We start from the raw sequence: 20,488 nt of genomic DNA on the forward strand, positions 1-20,488 counted from the left end.
CATTTAATTCCTGTCTCTCACATATACTGACAGAGTGACATTAGACAGATTCCTTAAATTCTTGGGGCTATCTGAAACTCTCTAAAACTATAAATTTCAGAGAAGTTTTATACTTATACTCATAAAGGGCATTTATTCACTCAGAATACCTAATGAAAATGCCTTGTACAATGTCTACTTCATCTTAACTATGTAAGACAAGTTGGGGAAATTAACTAAAACCATATTATATGTTAGTTGTACATAAAATAGATGAATTGGAAATAAAATTATTTTGTACATCTAATAGCTCTCAAGACAAGCATATCATTTTAGACAAATTACCAGTATGAAAAGTAATTCATTTATATTCTTAAAATTAATTATATTTTATTTTAAAAATATGTGGGAAATTTCAGAGTCCTGCGTGGGAAGTGATACTTTATCTTGAGCCTTGAAGAAAATTAGGAATTCCTAGAGGTAGAAGGCAAAGCATGAAGAGCAACCAATGGGAAAGAATTACCTAAATATATCATTACTATTATCTCATACTTCTCATTTTTTTTGGTTAGATTAAGATAGGAATAGTCCTGGACAAGTTGCCATCATATCACATCCTAATATAAACAATGTACTATAGGCTATTGCACATGTGGATAAAATAACTGCTGACCATATTTGAATAAAAGATGTAAGCTTGTCTTTTGTGGGCTCAGTACACACATGCTCAATAAAAAATAAACTCCAATTAATCAAACTCCAATAATTAATAGGACAAAATAAATGATTCTGACTTTCACTATATTCCCACATGATTTTAATCTCTTTTGATAGTTTGTTATATTTGGAAAGAATTTTTATTGCATATAACTTGTAGATGATAAGCATTTAATACAGTGATGGTGTTTTAAAAAAAATTGTTATGTCTCGGCAATTATTCCATTTATATAAATGTATTAGTGTTAGTACAGTTAATTAGTTGAGGTCCCCAGGATATTTTGGAATCTGTATTGGCAATGTAAGGATTTGTCATCTGTTAATTTGCATGGAGACAGCCCACATGCACACAGTGTTTTTGTTGTATAACTCTAGCTACCAAGACATGTTCCAAAAGCATCAAGAAGATACTAAATATTGAAAGTCCACACTGTTATCTGGCAAATGTCTATAGTTTTCTATATTGATCACTAAGTATAAATTCCTTAAGAATAATTTTATTTATTTATTTTTGAGTAAATTCTTTTCACAACAACTTTGTTTTAAATAGTCATCATAAAACCATTTCCAAACATTTCCACAGATGAACCCATATGATTATGCCAAATACCCAGTGCTTCCTTGTTGATATATTGTTGATGGAGCTCATTAAGATTTTGACTATGTTCACCATGAAGCAATTTTTAAATTCCATTTTTGGATTCTAATATATTTTTGGTAGTAGTAGTAGTTTCACAACAAATTTAGCAAAACATTTTAGTAAAAGGCTTGAGAAAAATTTTGCCTTAAGACATCATGGTTTCAAAGTTTTAAAATAAGGAAACTGATCCACACATTTCATAAAATACATCTGAACACAGATCTAATCAGTTTCTCAATAACAATTTACTAAGTTCCATATATATACATATATATATATAGTATGTATGTATGTATGTATGTATGTATGTATGTATGTGTATGAAAGCTGCTGAGCATCTCACTCTGGAGTCAAAGCAAAAGATAAGTCCATTGGAGTAACTACACAAGAAAATCAAAAAGAAACAGGTCCATCCATAATGGTAAGCAAACAGTATAGCACAAGGAACATTTTGCTAGAACCACCCTAAGGGACAAGGGCAGCACAATATTAAGATTACAAAATTCTTTATTTTAATTTTTAAAGATTTTTATTTTCAAAATATATGCATAGATAGTTTTCAACATTCTTAATGGCAATACCTTGTGTTGCAATTTTTTTTGTTTCCCTTCCCCCCACTCCCTCCTCTAGACAGCAAGTAATGCAATATGTTAAATATATGCAGTTCTTCTAAAATATTTTCGCAATAATCATGCTGCACAAGAAAAATCAGATAAAAGAGGGGAAAATGATAAAGAAAACAAAATGCAAGCAAACCACAAAAAAGGTGGAATTTTATGCTGTGGTCCACTCTCAATCTGCATAGTCCTCTCTCTGGATGCAGATGGCTCTCTTCATCATAACATCATTGGAACTGGCCTGAATCACCTCACTGTTGAAAAGAGCCATGTCTGTCAGAACTGATCATCATATAATCTTGATGTTGCTATATACAATGTTCTAGTTCTACTCACTTCACTCAGTTCGTGCAAGTTTCACCAGGCTTCCCTGAAATCATCCTGTTGATCATTTCTTATAGAACAATAATATTCCATAACATTCATATACCATAACTTATTCAGCCATTCTCCAACTGATGGGCATCCATTCAGTTTCCAGTTTTTTCTTGCCACTACAAAAAAAAAAAAAAAAAAAAAAAGGCTGCCACAAACATTTTTGCACATGTAGATCCTTTTCCCTTTTTTATGATTTCTCTTGAATGCAGACACAATGCATACACTGCTGGATCAAAGGTTATACACAATTTGATAGCTCTTCAGAAATAGCTACAAATCATTTCCCAGAATTATTGGATCTGAACACAATACCACACACAAAGTATTAGGGTCCCACTTTTTCCCCATGCCCTCTAACTTTTGTTTTAATTTGCATTTCACTGATCAAGAGTGATTTAAAGTACCTTTTCATATGCCTAGAAATAGTTTCAATTTCTTTATCTGAAAATTGTTCATATCCTTTGATTATCAATTGAAGAATAGCTTGAATTCTTATAAATTTGAGTCAATTCTCTATATATTTTAGAAATGAAGTCTTTAGGGGAAGGTAGGTGATGCAGTGGATAGAGTACCAGCCCTGAATTCAGGAGGATCTGAGTTCATATTTGCCCTCAGACACTTAACACTTCCTAGCTGTGTGTCACTTAACCCCAATTGTTTTAGCTTTAAAAAAGAAGAAGAAGAAGAAGAAGAAGAAGAAGAAGAAGAAGAAGAAGAAGAAGAAGAAGAAGAAGAAGAAGAAGAAAGAAAAAAAAGAAAGAAAGAAAGAAAGAAAGAAAGAAAGAAAGAAAGAAAGAAAGAAAGAAAGAAAGAAAGAAAGAAAGAAAAGAAAGACATGAGGCCTTTATCAGAATGCTTGAAAGTAAAAAATTTTTTCCCAGTTTATTGCTTCCCTTCTAATTTTGTCTGCATTGGTTTTGCTTATACAAAACCTTTTTAAACTTAATATAAGCAAAATTATCTACTTTGTGAACGTCAGTTCTTTGTTAAGAAATTCTTTCCATCTCCACAGATCTGATAGATAAACTGTCCTTTGTTCTTCTATTTTGTGTATAATATCACTCTTTATGTCTAAATCATGAACCCATTTTGACCTTATCTTGTTGTAGTGTTAAGTGTGAGTCAATGCCTAGTTTCTGCCATACTAGCTTCCAATTTTTTCAGCAGTTTTTGTCAAATAGTGAGTTCTTATCCCAACAGCTGGAGTCTTTGGATTTCTCAAACACCAATTTATTCTAGTCATTGACTATTTTGTCCTGTGATCCTAACCTATTTCACTGATAAACTACTCTATTTCTTAGTCAGCACCAAATTATTTGATGACTGCTGCATTATAATATAGTTTTAGGTGTAGTACAGCTAGACCACCTTCATTTGCATTTTTTATTAATTGTCTTGAGATTCTTGACCTTTTGTTCTTCCAGATGAATTTTATTATTTTTTTTTTAGTTCTGTAAAATAATTTCTTAAGAGAATGATTGGTATGGCATTGAATAACCAAACTAATTTATGTAGTATTGTCATTTTTATTATATTCGTTTAGCCAACCCATGAGCACTTGATATTTTTCCAGTTCATTAGAGCTGACTTTATTTGTGTGGAAAATGTTTTATACTTGTGTTCATATAGTTGCTGATTTTGCTTTGGCAGATAGACTCCCAAATATTTTATATTATAGACAGTTATTTCAAATGGAATTTCTCTTTGTATCTCTTGCTGTTGGACTTTGTTGGTAATATATAAAAAGTGCTGGTGATTTATGTGGATTTATTTTGTTTCCTGCAACTTTGCTAAAGTTGTGAATTAGTTTTAGTAGATTTTTAATTGATTGTTTAGGGTTCTCTAGGTATACTATCATATCATTGGCAAAGTGATCATTTGGTTTCTTCATTACCTACTCTAATTCTTTAATCTCTTTTTATTTTCTTATTCCCAAAGCTAACATTTCTAATTAAATATTGAATAGTAATGGTGATAGTGAGCAACCTTGTTTCACCCTTAATCTTATTGGGAATGGTTCCAGTTTGTCCCCAATACATATGATGCTTTCTGATGGTTTTAAATAAATGCTACTGATCATTTTAAGGAAAACTCCATTTATTTCTATACTCTGTTGTGTTTTTTAAAGAGGAATGGGTGTTGGATTTTGCCAAATTCTTTTTCTGCATCTATTGGGATATTAATATGATTTTTGTTAGTTTGGTAATTGATAAAGTCCATTATGCTAATAGTTTTCCTAATATTGAACCAGCCCTGCATTCCTATTATAAGTTGGCTTTGATCATCATGTATTTTGCTGGGGATGACTTTCTGTAATCTCTTTGCTAATATTTTATTTAAGATTTTTGTTTCAATATTCATTAGGGAAATTAGTGCATAATTTTGTTTCTCTGTTTTGACCCTATCAGATTTTGGTATCAATACCATATCTGTGTCATAAAAGGAATTTGATAGGACTCCTTCTTTCCCCATTTTTTCAAATAGTTTGCATAGTATTGGAATTAATTGTTCTTTAAATGTTTGGTAGAATTCACATGTAAATTCATCTGGCCATTTTTTCTTAAAAGATTTTCTGATTAATAGCATGTTCTATTTCTTTTTCCAAAAATGGGACTATTTAAGTAAGTTATTTCCTCTTCTATTAATCAGAGCAATCTATAGGTTCATAAGTATTTGTCTATTTCACTTAGATTATCAGATTTTTTGACATATAGTTGGGTTAAATAACTCCTATTTATTGCTCTAATTTCCTCTTCATGTGTGGAAAATTCTCCCTTTTCAACACTAACAATTTGTTTTTCTTCTTTCCTTTTTCTAATCAAATTAAGTAAGGGTTTATTTATTTTGTGAATTTTTTTCATAAAACTAACTTACTTGTGTTTACTAATTCAATAGTTTCCTTACTTTCAATTTTATTAATCTCCCCTTTTCAGAATTTTAAATTAAATATTTAATTGAAAGTTTTTGATTTGTTCTTTTTCTAGCATTTTTAGTTGCAAGCCCAATTCACTGATCTTCTCTTTCTCTGTTTTATACAAGTAAGCATTTGGAGTTATAAAACTTCCCCTAAGAACTGTTTTAACTGCATTCCATAAATTTTGTTATATTGTCTCATTATTGTCAATCTCTTGGATGAAATTATCGATTGTGCCTGATTTGTTGTTTCAACCACTCATTCTTTAGGATTAGATTACTTAGTTTCCAGTTATTTTTGATCTGTTTTTCCCTGGCCTTATATTACATGTTATTTTTATTGCATCATGATCTGAAAAAAATGCATTTACTATTTCTGCCTTTCTGCATTTGATTTTGAAGGTTTTATTCCTTAATACATGGTCAATTTTTGTACAGGTTCCATGTACTGCCAAGAAAAAAAAATGTATATTCCTTTCTTTCTTCATACAATTTTCTCCAAAGATGTATCATATTCAACTTTTCTCTTTGATTGCCTTCTTATTCATTTTGTGGTTTGATTTATCTAGTTCAGAGAGAGCAAGGTTGGAATTCCCCATTTGTATAATTTCGTTGTCTAATTATTCTTGCAGCTCTCTTAATTTCTCTTTTAAGAATTTGGATGCTATACCACTCAGTGTATATATGTTTAGTATTGATATTCATTGTCTATGGTACCTTTTAGTAGGATGTAATTTCCTTCCTTATCTCTTTCAATTAGATCTATTTTTGCTTTTGCTTGATTTGAGATAAGGATTGCTATCCCTGATTTTTTATTTCAGATGAAGAATAATAGTCTGCTCGAGCCTTTTACCTTTACTCTGAATGTATCACTTAGCTTTAAATGTGTTTCTTGTAAACAACAAATTGTAGGATTCTGGCTTCTAATCCACTCTGCTATCCACTTCCATTTTATGTGAGAGTTTATCTAATTCACATTCACAGATACAATTTTGTTTGCCCCCAGTTTATTTTTCTCTTCCTTCTCTCCCTTTCCTCCATCACCTTTACATATTGATCACTCCCTCCCTCAAACAGTCTTCTCCTTTTGCAGCCCCTCTGCCTTTATTATTCCTTACCTTGTCTACTTCTATTCTCTTTTAATAATTTCCCCATTTTCTTTCCCCTTTCCCCTCCTAATTTTCTATAGGGTGAGACAAGTTTATCTGTGAAGAAAACTATGTCTGACATTCTCTCTTTGAGTCAAATCTGATGAGAGTAAGATTCCACATAATACTTATCTGCCTTCCCTTATTTCCCTCAATTATCTCTTCCTAAGATATAATTTTCCTTATTTTATGACCGTCTTCCTCTTCTTCCAGTAGAATCACTTTTCGTCCTGTAGTGTTATGGGCCAGAACTCTGTACTTGAAACAAGTATTCTTACAAGGTGCTAACTCAGTGGAATTGATAATACAATGATGATCTAGTTTAGCATGATGATTAATAGTTCTCTAGTTCAGTGTGATTGATTTAATCTTATAACAAATAATGGTTCCCTAGTAACATAATGATTGGTTTATGCTCAGTATGATAAATGGATTTAATTGTAAGAGAGCATATAAACTGGGACAAACTCAGCCAGATTCATTCACTCCATCTCATACCACTGTGGTGGCAGGCCTCTCTTCCTTGCTTCTCTACTGAAAACAAGTCTCCAGAAGGTCTCCAAGAAAGCTAGTCCGGGGCCCCAGGCAAGGAAAGTAGATTGTAAAGGAGATAATAAAGAATTTGGACTTAACACTTGGCTATTCTTGTGGTGATTACTCAACTGAAACAAAGGCTGCTCCAGAGACCTCCAGAAAACCAATCAGAACATTACACTGTAGTTTCTTTTTTTTATATCATAATAAAATCAAATTATACTTGCACCTTCTAAGCATACCGATAACAGAACTACAGATCTCAAGAGTTAAACATATCATCTTCCCAAAGAAGGATATAAGCTTTTTAACTTTTAAAAGAAAGTTATTTTTTCTTTTCATTTTACCTTTTTATGCTTCTCTTGAGTTCTATAATTGGAGGTCAAATTTTTTGTTAAGCTCTGGTCTTTTCATCAGAAATAAATGAAATTCACCTGTTTCATTGAATGTCCATCTTTTCCCCCAAAAGATAATGCTCCATTTTGCTGGATATTTGATTGTAGGCTCCAATCCAAGTTCCTTTGACTTTTGGAATATCAGATTCCATACCCTTCCACCCTTTAAAATGAAAGCTACTAAGTCCTGAGTGATCCTGATTGTGAATCCTTGATATTTGAGTTGTTTTCTTATGACTACTTGCAATATTCTCTCCCTGACTTGATAATTCTGAAGTTACCATATTCCTTGGAATTTTCATTTTGGAGTTTCTTTCAGAAAGTGATCAGTGAATTCTCTAAATGGCTATCTTACCCTCTGTTCTAGGACATCAGAGCAGATTTCCTTGATGATTTCTTGAAAGATGTCTTGGCTTTATTTCATCATGTGTAATGATGGCTAGCTTTCTGGAGGACCTCACAATCAACCTGAGTCCTTGGTCTTAGTGGAGGAGTTAAAGAGGAGGACAGTCACCACAAGGCTGTTCAAAGGTGGAATGAAACATTTCCAGTCCTTCTCAGGCCTTATAAAACTTAGTATAATTACACCATTATAATATACTGAATATGTGCGAACTACAGAACCATTACATCACCATCCTAAGTACTAAGTATATATGTAAACTAGAGAACCATCTTTTCATCAATTCCATTGAGTTAACACCTTGTTTTAAATATACTTTTGTATATGGTGGAGATTATCTTTTGTTCTTCTAATTTGCTTATAGAATTTCACTTTAAATCTAAATCATGAACCTATTTCAACTTTATCTTGGTATAAATTGTTAGGTGTTGGTCAATGCCCAATTCTATCATACTAATTTCTAATTTTCCCAACAATTTTTGTCAAAAAGTGAGTTTTTATCCCAGAAGCTGGCATATTTGGGTTTATCAAACACTACATTACTATAGACATTAACTGTTGTGACTTGTGAACTTAACCTATTCTCTTGATTGCCTACTCTATTTCTTAGCCAATATCAAATGGTTTTGATGATCACTGCTTTTATGATAAAGTTTTAGTTCTGGTATAGCTAGGTCACCTTCATTTCTATTTTTTTTTATCATTAATTGCCTTGAAATTATTGACCTTTTGTTCTTCCCAGATGAACTTTGTTATTATTTTTCTAGCTCTGTAAAATAATTTGTTGGGATTTTGATTGGTATGGCACTGAATATGTTGATTAATTCAAGTAATATTGTCATTTTTATTATGTTAGCTTGATCTATCCATGAGCACTTGATATTTTTCTAATTGATTAGATCTCACTTTATTTGTGTGGAAAATGTTTTGTAATTGTGTTCATATAGTTTATGAGTTTGCCTTGGCAGGTAGACTCTCAAATATTTTATATTATCTACAGTTATTTTAAATGGAATTTCTTTTTGTATCATTTGCTGCTGTATTTTGTTGTGTGTGAATGTATACAAATATACATACATACATATATATATATATACATATACATACACACACATATATATATATATACAAGCACATACAATGCTGATGTATAGAAATGCTGATGATTTCTGTGAATTTACTTTGTATCCTGCAACTTTGCTAAAGTTGTGAATTGTCACTAGTAGTTTTAGTTGATTCTCTAGGATATATTACATACTTCTTAGGAGTCACATACTGGAATTATGAAAGGAGTTAAAGGACAATAAAGTATCTTGGCAGCATAAGCCTCAGTAGTCTTGTAGGAAGCCAGTTATTCAATATATGTGTATGTGTGTGTTTATGTGTATGTGTATGTGACATATACATCTATCTCTACATTTATAGAGATATAAATATAGCTATATGGTTTTACTAGCTATATATATAACCATATAGCTATATGGTTTTACTCCTTTCCAAGGTTAATTTTTCTACTTCTTCAAGTAATTACATTTTCTTCATATGCTGCAACAGATTGCCCCTCTTCTGTCATCCAAACTCTTTCACTTATTTTCAGTCTTTTCCTTTCTACCAGCTCATTTCCTACTGCCTATAAATATATGCATGTCTTGGTTATTCTGAAAAAATTTCTCAAAAGATATTTCTACCCTTAGTAACTATTCTCCTATATTTCTTCCCCCTTTTGTAGTTAAATTCCTCAAAAACGTAATCTGCAATAGGTGTCTCCACTTACTTTTTTTCTTAATTCCTTCATAACCCCTTATAATTTGACTTATGATTATATAATTACACCAAAACTGCCCTCTCCGAAGTTACTATTTACTTGTTAGTTATTAAATTCAACATTAAATTCTTAATTCTCCTTTTCTTTGACTTCTCTGCAGCTTTTGGCACTACTTAGCATTTTTCCTCATATTCTCCCTAGAATATCTGGATATCTTTTCATTCTATTTATCTGACCAATTCTTCTCTGTCCTTTGATGGTAACTCCCTCAAATTTTATATTATAATTGCAAGTGTCTCTCAGGATTCTGGCCCTGACTTTCTTCGTTATTACTTCTATACTATATTATTGTGAACCTCATCAGCTCCCATGGAATTAATTATCTCTCTATGTTGATGATTCTTAAATATACCTTTCCTCACCCAGTCTCTCTGCTGACTTCCCATCTATATCAACAACTACATTCAGATATCTCAAACTGGATGTCAAGTAGATATCTTAAATTCAGTATATCCAAAACAGAGCTCATTAGCTTTCTCCCTAAACTCTATCTTACACACATCATCCCTGTTACTAAAGAGAACAACACTATTTTTCCAATTCTCCAGTATTGCAACACAGAGGTCATCCTAGCTTCTTCATTTTTTCTCACACCACCACCACATATCCTAGCCATTACCACAACCTATTCAACTAACTGTTATTATATCTCTCCAAAAAGACCCCTTCTGTCCTCTCATACTGTCATTACTCTTGGGTAAGCCTTTATCACTTTATACTTTATTGTTACAACAGCATGGTGAGGAGTCTGCTTGCTTCAAATCTCTCCTCATCCTAAACTATCCTTAATTCGGCCACTAAAATGATTCTACTAAAATATAAGTCCAATCAAAGTCCAAAGTTACAAAACATAAGTCCACCTCTTCTCCCCACTCATTAAATTTAAGTGGCTTTCTATTGCCTCTAAAAGCAAATACAATTAAACTATCATTCAAAGCCATTTATAAGCAACCACTGTTATACGTTTCCAGTCTTCTTACACCTTACTCTCCTTCATGTACCTTCCATACAATGATACTGACCTCCTGGCTATTCAGAACACAAAACTGTACTTCTCTCTGCTCCAGGCATTGCCTCTTGCTATCCATCATTCTTGGAATGTACTTACTTCTCTGCCCCAACTATTGACTTCTTTTAGGTTCTTTAAAGAAACCTTCCTTTTTTAAAAAAAGTTTCCCTAATCCCTTTTAATTCCAGTGTTTTACTGCTGTTTTTCTGTTTATTTTGTATATTTTCTACTCATCCTATATATAGGTTGTTTTGTATATATTTGTTTAGATATTGTCTCCATTATATGTAAGCCATTTTATTTTCTTTTGCCTCTTTTCATATTCCTAGCACTTAATAAAATATCTGGTATCTATAAAACACTTAATAAATGTTTGTTAATTATCGATTCATATTTATATTTGTATATATGCATTATACTGAAAACAATAAAACCTTTTGAATTATGAAACCTAGGAATTCTTGAATTGATATCAATACAATTTTAAAATTATGTATATATACTTATTTAATCTGTATATAATAATTGTATAAAAATTATTTGCATATATATGTGTGTATACATTCAAAAAAGTCAAACAGTATGTCAAAAACAGCATACAATGTCACTAGATTAGAGATTTGTGAGGAATGAAGAATTGGTTTAATATTATGAAACTACAAAATAAATAGATTGTATTTATAAAAACAGCAAAATCATATGATTTTGTATGTGTGTGTGTGTGCTGAACTTTTTAGACTATGAATTTATTGATTTTCTTTGATACTATATTCAATGTTTTAGAACTTTATACAATCAATACAATAGCATCCATAAAAAGGAGCATCTGGAAGACTGTAGCATCTGTAAGGTCTGGGGGACTATAGGCATTCCCTCCAGGATTTCTCTTTCTTCCCAATATCCCTAACAATGCTTCCTTCTTTTCTCCTCCAAACTTTGGGGTAGACATGGCTGCTCTTATTGCTTCATTGAACATCCTGCTCTCTGATATGAAGGATGATCATTAGGTCCATCTGATATAGAATATATTCTCTGGTCTGTTAAAATTTACCATATGATTTGTCAGTCCAAGCTCTAGACACATCATCTTCAGGTATTTATCAATTACCTTACTGTAGAACCCTAGAGATAACTAAAACTTTCATTCTTCTAGCTGCCAGATTCTCCTACCTAATCAGAATTGAAAGTGGGATTTGTTGTGCTTTTCTATTTGCATCTTTAGAATCTAACATAAGTATTGTCATATTGTAAATATTTGATAAGTACTTTTTATTCATTCAAAAAACTTACATTTTACTAGAAGGATGTGATACAAACAAGTAAATAGGTAAGTAAATGAAAGATAATTTGAATATGCAAAGAATATTATTCCAGGGGTTTGAGGAAAAATACTCATGATGTGGCATATGAACTGAGTCTTGAAGTTATTGCCAATAGGAAGTTAGTGATACAGAACTAGAGTAGGAATTGAAATTGAAATTGAAATTATGTTAATGTTACTGATAATTCAATCCAAGTGAGCCAATAAGACAATCAATTAAAATAGTATAGAGGGAAAAGAGACAAGAGTTCAGGACAGTATATTGATATGGAAACTACAATTAAGAGGTAGCAAAGAAGAGTAAGAGTTATATCACAAAACTGCAGAGAAGACAGAATATTCAGTTGATAAGGATGATCAATAGTGACAGATTTTGCAAAAAAGTCAAGGATTAAGTTTGAAAAAAGGCCCATTATATAAGATAATTAAGATATAAATGGTAACTTTTGAGAGCAATTATAGTTGAATGATGAAAATCAAAAGGAAAATTGTAAAGGCTGTAGTTAAAAAGTAAGAGAGAGAGGAAATGGAGGTATCAATTGTAGATGGGTTTCTCAAGGACTAGCCAATAAGCTGGGGGAGAAATAGAGCATTAAAACTAGAAGAGAGTGAAGATCTAAGTAAGGGTATTTAAAAGTTAAGGAGACATGAACTTGATGTTAGACAGGAGTAGGTACATATGGAGAAATTGAAATTTAAGATAGATAATATAAGGAATAATAAAAGGGGCAATCCCTTATTAAATATGGCAATGTGCAGATAAAGGGTAAATGTAGAGGAGTCTGCTTTAGAAAGTAGAATGGTAATCACTTCATATGAGAATGGCGTGGAAAAGGAGGCAATAGTGATAGACATCTAAGTGATATGAAATAAGTAGGAAGGGAATGGGGGAGATTTTTGAAAATCACCTCAATTTCTCTAGTGAATTTTGAGATGAGTTCTTCAGCTGAGAAGGTAATAGGAATATTATCATGGGAGGCATGGGGGAATATAAGGTCTGAAATAACTGCTATGGAAAGTGTTTAGAAAAAGTATAGTAGTACTATATTGTTGCAGAAAGAGCCCAGTTGAAATGATGTTATTCAGATTTGTAGTGGATCTGATTAGCACCACTTTTGTAATTTTTTCTTCAGTTGTCTTTAGCAACACATTAATAAGATCAAAGGTGGCACATAATCATGATAATCCAGAATTGAAATTTACTAGGGAATAATCATTGATAAGACAAAATGACAAGGATTTTCGAATTAGAAAATAGTGTAGAGTTGCATTGATTCACCAAGAGACCAAGGACTTTGTAACTTATAGGATATTTATAAGAAGATTATAAAGGGAAGTGATGAAGGGATTATTTTTTTTTCTAAGATCTTGGATATCCATGTACTAGAAAATTCAAAAATCCAGATATCTAGAAATGGAAGACTCGAAAGAACAGGAATGAGGTCATCATTTACTTTATCCTTTTCCCTCCAGATATGATGTGAAGAATCAACCATTTACTTAATAAATTAATTAGCCATTTACTTAGTATCTACCATGTCAGTTTTATTATTGTCTTGAAAAGATGAAAATAAATTAAATAAAAGAAAATACATGACTTCTATTTCAAGAAGCAAAGTCTAAGCAAGACAAATTGTTTTAATGAAATAAAATGACAAGCATTAAATAATCAAGGAATTAGTTGATGTTTCAATAGAGAATATTAAAGAAAACATTTCACATGGATAAAAAGGTAAAGAGGAAGAAGATTTTCAATAAATGCAAACATTTGTATGAAAATGACTACTGTTGATTCTATACCTCACCTCCCTTTTTTCAAAGTCTTTATGGACTTGGGCTAATCTTCAACAAGGCAATACACTGTAAAATTTCTCTGATTCCCCTAATTCTTTCACTAAACAAAAGAATATGTGGATATGCATTTTTAAAAATTTCTCATAACTTTCATAGCACTCAAATTAGGAGCTAAGACTTTTTAAGACTGATTTAATATGTTCTAAGCTAATGAATGGATTGCAATATTCCTGGTTTCCACAACTGTCTTAGCATTTACTTTAATTGCACTATAATTAATGCTTGCTGAAAAATTTGCCATGCATAAGAAAAATTTAGCCATTATAGATACATATAATGTCAGTTTGATTATGTATGATGATACATAGATATCTTTATTAAAATAGATGTATGAGTTTACATACATATGCATACATGTATACACACACACACACACACACACACACACACACACATTTCATATACTCCCTTTCCATTTTTTTTTATTTGTTTGTTTTATTTTTGTTTCTTCCTTTTCTTCCCTCTGTCCACATTGGATATTGCCTGCTAATTTAATCTATCCAAACATATGTAAATTTTGATCAGAAACCTTGCATATTTTGGGATTTGCAGTCTGCAACCTTGCCTTGGATCCAATTCCCTCTGCCTCTTGTAGATTAATTAACAATAGATCCCTGGCCAAGCTCTATTTGTTCACTGTTTGGGTCTCTGTTGTCTCAGAGTGAATGTAAGTAGCAATTATTTCTGTTTTGGCCAAGATACCAAGGATCTTTCTTCCCCTCCCAGATTGATTTTTTTAATGAGATAAGAGAGGCCATTCTCTGCTTCATTTTTTACCTTGTCTTAATCAATGATTGGGAATTGCTACAGTCGAATTGAGATCTTTTAAAGATCTTTGCTTAAAAAGGTCAGTTTCCCACTGAATCCAGGACCTTCTCCAGTCACCTTGATTTATATCTTGGCAGTGAATCCCAATGACTTCAGAGGGAAAAGTGAGATTGGTGACTTTCTCCACCTTCTCTCCTTCACTTAAATCCAATTCATTTGCATAGGAGTAGGGAGACATTATCTCCTCTTCTTCAAGGACAAACAAAAACAAACAACAAAAAATTATTTTGAAATATTTTCTTTAATATTTAAAAGAATATATTTTCAAATGCAAATAAACACTCAATTTCTTAAGATAAAATGATTTATGATTCATCTCAGTTTTATTTCTCCATACCAGTCGCTTCATTGCAATAATATGTGTTTTATGCTTTTCTCAATATTCTACTCAACATTATTGAAATCAGACAGCAATACCTGAAAAGTATTCACTGTTTAGTCCCCCAGTTGCTTTTTAGATAATCATATATTCATAATGAAGGTTTATGGGAAAAACTAATTACTGGCATTCATAAGCACTTTAAACTTTGCAACAAATGTTACCTATATTATCTGAATTTCAAATATTAGGACACTGAGGTTCATATAGTTTTAGGTGACTTATCCTTATCACACATTGTATAACTGAAATATAGAACAAGCTTATTAAATTTTCATTTATTAATTCATTCATTCAAGTATCAAATGCAGATTCAAATCGATTTCTCACCTGACTACAGGTACAGAGTTTTTCCCATGTCATCATAAACAAAGGCTACAAAGTTTAAAAGTAAGGTATAATTTCTGGAGATAAATATCCTGCACAGTTTCTAGAAGTTCCCTCCCCTTCCACAATTGCTCTTTGATGAGCTAATTGTTATCCATTTAACAACAACTTAATTTATTTATTTAAAATTAACACATAAACTTACTTAAAAAAATAGTGAAATGGAAAAAAAAATTCCATAGAGCAAAACAAAAATAACTCACTAAAAAAAAAAATAGTGAAATGGAAAAAAATTCCATAGAATAAAATTAACACATAAATAAAATGATCATATGTGTGTGATTACAAATATTTATGTATAACTTGCTTTTTCTTTTAAAGTATGTAATAAATTGAATTTGTACCTGTGTGGGACAATCTTACCCAAAATTAAATTAAATTAAATTAAATACCTTGAGGTGTCTCAAGGTATAGAACAAAACTTTTATTTAGGGTCTTGCAGGAACTGGGCAGTAGTCCCAGCTCCAAGCAAAAGGGATATGTTCAGAGTCAGGAGAGAGCTGCCTCCCAGTACCCACATGCAGTTTTTATACAGAACAAAGAAAAACACTGAACCTGTTCCCTTGTTAGGAACTGGAATGTTAACAATCATAAATCTTACTTTTTCTTATATTACATGATTTCTAGGAAACTAAAAATTAGGCCTTCAGGCTTCATGTACTTTAGTCAATAGTCATGAGAGATCTTCACTCCAGTTTGTTATATTCAGTCTCCCCTGTTGTTTTTCTAATGTTTTGAAGAACTCTCATTTAAGAATTGTAACAGCATGTTGCTCTGGATATCAGTGTCCTCATCACTAGTATCTTCCCTACTGACCTGCGCCCGCCCCTGGTGTTGTAACATTAACATGTGCATTTTGTTCTCATTTCCTTGAATATGCGCTAAAGTTTTGTGGACCATCCCAGTGATGAGACAAATTATGCGGGGGAGACAAATTGGTAAAAGTATGATTCCACTAAGAGCAATCAGTTCAAACCACAATTACTGTTTCCACCAACTGCCACCAAACCAAGTCTACCATGAATTATTAAGCTGGGAATTCCAAGTTTGTACAGAAACATGGGCCAACTTCCTGATGTTCTTCGTAATTTCCTTTACCACCCTCCCATTGCCATCAATTTGCATATAGCATGTAGAAAGGTTCAATTTCCCACATACTCCCCCTTCTTCTGCCAGTAGGTAGTCAAGGAACAACCTATGTTACAAGATGGCTTCTCTAGTTTGAGTGGCCTGTTCAGCTACTAAATCTGAAGCCTTTGCAGTCTGGTTAGTGACAATTTCTAAAACAGCCTGAAACCAGATTAATCTGTTTAATATATATATGTCCTATATCCCCAACTACCATCCTGAGCCTATGTGGCTGGTTCGTATTTTTTTTTTAATTTTTATTTAATAATTACTTTATATTGACACTCGTTTCTATTCTGATTTTTTTTTTCGCTCCCTCCCTCCACCCCCTCCCCTAGATGACAAGCAGTCCTTTATATGTTGGATATGTTGCAGTATATCCTAGGTACAATATATGTTTGCAGAACCGAATAGTTCTCTTGTTGCATAGGGAGAATTGGATTCAGAAGGTATAAATAACCCGGGAAGAAAAACAAAAATGCAGATAGTTCACATTCGTTTCCCAGTGTTCTTTCTTTGGGTGTACCTGCTTTTGTCCGTCATTTATCAATTGAAACTCAGGTCTCTTTGTCAAAGAAATCCACTTCCATCAAAATATGTCCTCATACAATATCATTGTCGAAGTGTATAATAATCTCCTAGTTCTGCTCATTTCACTTAGCATCAGTTCATGTAAGTCTCGCCAGTCCTCTCTGTATTCATCCTGCTGGTCATTTCTTACAGAACAATAATATTCCATAACATTCATATACCACAATTTACCCAGCCATTCTCCAATTGATGGGCATCCATTCATTTTCCAGTTTCTAGCCACTACAAACAGGGCTGCTACCAACATTTTGGCACATACAGGTCCCTTTCCTTCAATCCCTATTTTTTCAAATAGTTTATATAACATTGGAGTTAATTGTTCTTTAAATATTTGGTAGAATTCACATGTAAATCCATCTGGTCCTGGGGATTTTTTCTTAGGAAGTTGATTGATAGTTTGTTCTATTTCTTTTTCTGAGATGGGACTGTTTAGGATATTTACTTCTTCCTCTGTTAGTTTGGGCAAGCTATATTTTTGGAGGTATTTTTCTATTTCATTTAAGTTGTCGAATTTATTGGCATAAAGTTGGGCAAAGTAACTCCTAATTATTGCTCTAATTTCCTCTTCGTTAGTGGTGAGTTCTCCCTTTTCATTTTTAAGACTAACAATTTGATTTTCCTCTTTCCTTTTTTTAATCAGATTTACTAGGGGTTTGTCTATTTTGTTGGTTTTTTCATAGAACCAACTCTGAGTTTTATTAATCAATTCAATAGTTTTTTACTTTCAATTTTATTGATCTCACCTTTTATTTTTAGAATTTCAAGTTTAGTGTTTGACTGGGGGTTTTTAATTTGTTCCTTTTCTAGCATTTCTAGTTGCAAACCCAATTCATTGACCTTCTCTTTCTCTATTTTATACAAATAGGCCTCTAGAGATATGAAATTTCCCCTTATTACCGCTTTGGCTGCATCCCATACATTTTGGTATGATGTCTCATTATTATCGTTTTCTTGGGTGAAGTTATTAATTATGTCTATGATTTGCTGTTTCACTCAATCATTCTTTAGTATGAGATTATTTAGTTTCCAATTATTTTTTGGTCTACTCCCCCCTGGTTTTTTGTTGAATGTAATTTTCATTGCATCATCTTTCAGGATGCATTTACTATTTCTGCCTTACTGCATTTGAGTTTGAGGTTTTTATGTCCTAATATATGGTCAATTTTTGTATAGGTTCCATGAACTGCTGAAAAGAAAGTGTATTCCTTTCTGTCTCCATTACATTTTCTCCAGAGATCTATCATATCTAACTTTTCTAGTATTCTATTTACCTCTTTGACTTCTTTCTTATTTATTTTGTGGTTTGATTTATCTAATTCTGAGAGTGCAAGGTTAAGATCTCCCACTATTATAGTTTTACTGTCTATTTCTTCTTGCAGCTCTCTTAGTTTCTCTTTTAAGAATTTAGATGCTACCCCACTTGGTGCATATATGTTTAATATAGATAGTGCTTCATTATCCATGCTACCCTTTAGCAAGATATAGTGCCCTTCCTTATCTCTTTTAATTAGATCAATTTTTGCTTTAGCTTGATCTGAGATCAGGATGGCTACCCCTGCTTTTTTGACTTCACCTGAAGCATAGTAGATTTTGCTCCAACCTTTTACCTTTAACCTGCATGTATCTCCCCGCTTCAGGTGTGTTTCCTGTAAACAACATATTGTAGGATTCTGGCTTTTAATCCATTCTGCTAACTGCTTCCTCTTTATGGGGGAGTTTACCCCGTTCACGTTTATGGTTAGAATGACCAATTCTGTATTACTTGCCATCTTGTTAACCCCGGTTTATGCTTTTCTCCCTTCTTTCCCCTTTCCCCCCCTTCCCAGTATTAAGCTTGTGAGCACCACTTGCTTCTCACAGCCCTCCCTTTTTAGTATCCCTCCCCCCGCCTTAGAGTTCCTCCCCCTATCTTACCCCTTTCCCTCCCAGTTCCCGTATTCCCTTCCGCTTAGCTTATTCCTTCCCTTTTCACTTTTCCCTTCTCACTTTTCAATGAGGTGGGAGAAGTTTCACCATAGATTGAATATGTCTTAAGATTTTTCACTTAAAGCCAATTCTGAAGGCAGTAAGATACCCACTATATTCATCCCCCTCCCTTCTTTCTCTCAGATATAATAGGTTTCCTATGCCTCTTCATGAGATGTACTACCCCCACTTTACCCTTTTTCTGATACAATGTCCTTTCCACATCAATTTCTAGAACAAGGTATACATGTATTCTTTATACATCTATATAGTCAAAATATAGTTCCCTAGATTAATCTTTACCTTTTTAGATTTCTCTTGAGTTCTATATTTGTAGATCAAACTTTTTGTTAAGTTCTGGTTTTTTCATCAGAAATAGATGAAATTCACTTACTTCGTTGAATGTCCATCTTCTTCCCTGGAAAAAGATGCTCATTCTCGCTGGGTAAGTTATTTTTGGTTGCATACCAAGTTCCTTAGCCTTTCGGAATATCATATTCCAGGCCCTTCAATCTTGGATTGCTGCTAGATCCTGGGTGATCCTTATTGTGGCTCCTTGATACTTGAATGGGGTTTTTCTAGCCGCTTGCAATATTTTTTCCTTCATCTGAGGGTTCTGGCATTTGGCCACTATATTCCTTGGTGTTTTGATTTTAGAATCCCTTTCAGTGGGTGATTGATGAATCCTTTCAATGTTTATTTTTTCCTCTGTTCCTATGACTTCTGGGCAGTTCTCTTTGATAATTTCCTGGAAAATAGTGTCCAGGCTCTTTTTTTCATCATGTTTTTCTGGAAGTCCAATGATTCTCAGATTATCTCTCCTGGATCTATTTTCCAGGTCTGTTGTCTTCCCCAGAAGGTATTTCACATTTTTCTCCATTGTTTGATTTTTTTGGATTTGCTTGACTGATTCTTCTTGTCTCCTCGAGTCATTCAATTCCACTTGTTCAATTCTGATTTTCAGTGAAGTATTTTCTTCACTCACTTTTTAAAAATCTTTTTCTAATTGTCCAATTGAGTTCTTTTGTTCTGTGGAATTTTTTTCCATTTCGCCAATTTTGTTTTTTAGAGAGCTATTTTCTGTTTCCAGTTCACTAATCCTATTTTTCAAGGATTTTACTTCTTTATCCACTCTCTCTTTAACTGACTTTTCCAGGCTCTTTTGCCAAGCCTCCCTCTCCTTTTCCCATTTTTCTTCTAGTTCCCTTGTGAGAGCCTTTTTAATCACTTCTATGAGGTTCATCTGTGCTGAGGAACAGATGATCTCCTCCTTTGGGGATTCACCTGGGGACTGTCTGTTTTTAGTCTCCTCAGGATTTAGAGTCTGCTCTCTATCTGTATAGAAGCTGTCAAGGGTTAAAGTCCTCTTCAGCTTCTTGCTCATTCTGTCTAATAATCAAAGACAAACTAGCAAAGAAAAACAGAAAAAACTGGAGTCTTTCTTTGGGGGAGGCTGGGTGTGTTACCGGGCTTCCTC

This window comes from Antechinus flavipes, chromosome 4, assembly GCF_016432865.1.
Source record: "Antechinus flavipes isolate AdamAnt ecotype Samford, QLD, Australia chromosome 4, AdamAnt_v2, whole genome shotgun sequence".
NCBI lineage: Eukaryota > Metazoa > Chordata > Mammalia > Dasyuromorphia > Dasyuridae > Antechinus > Antechinus flavipes.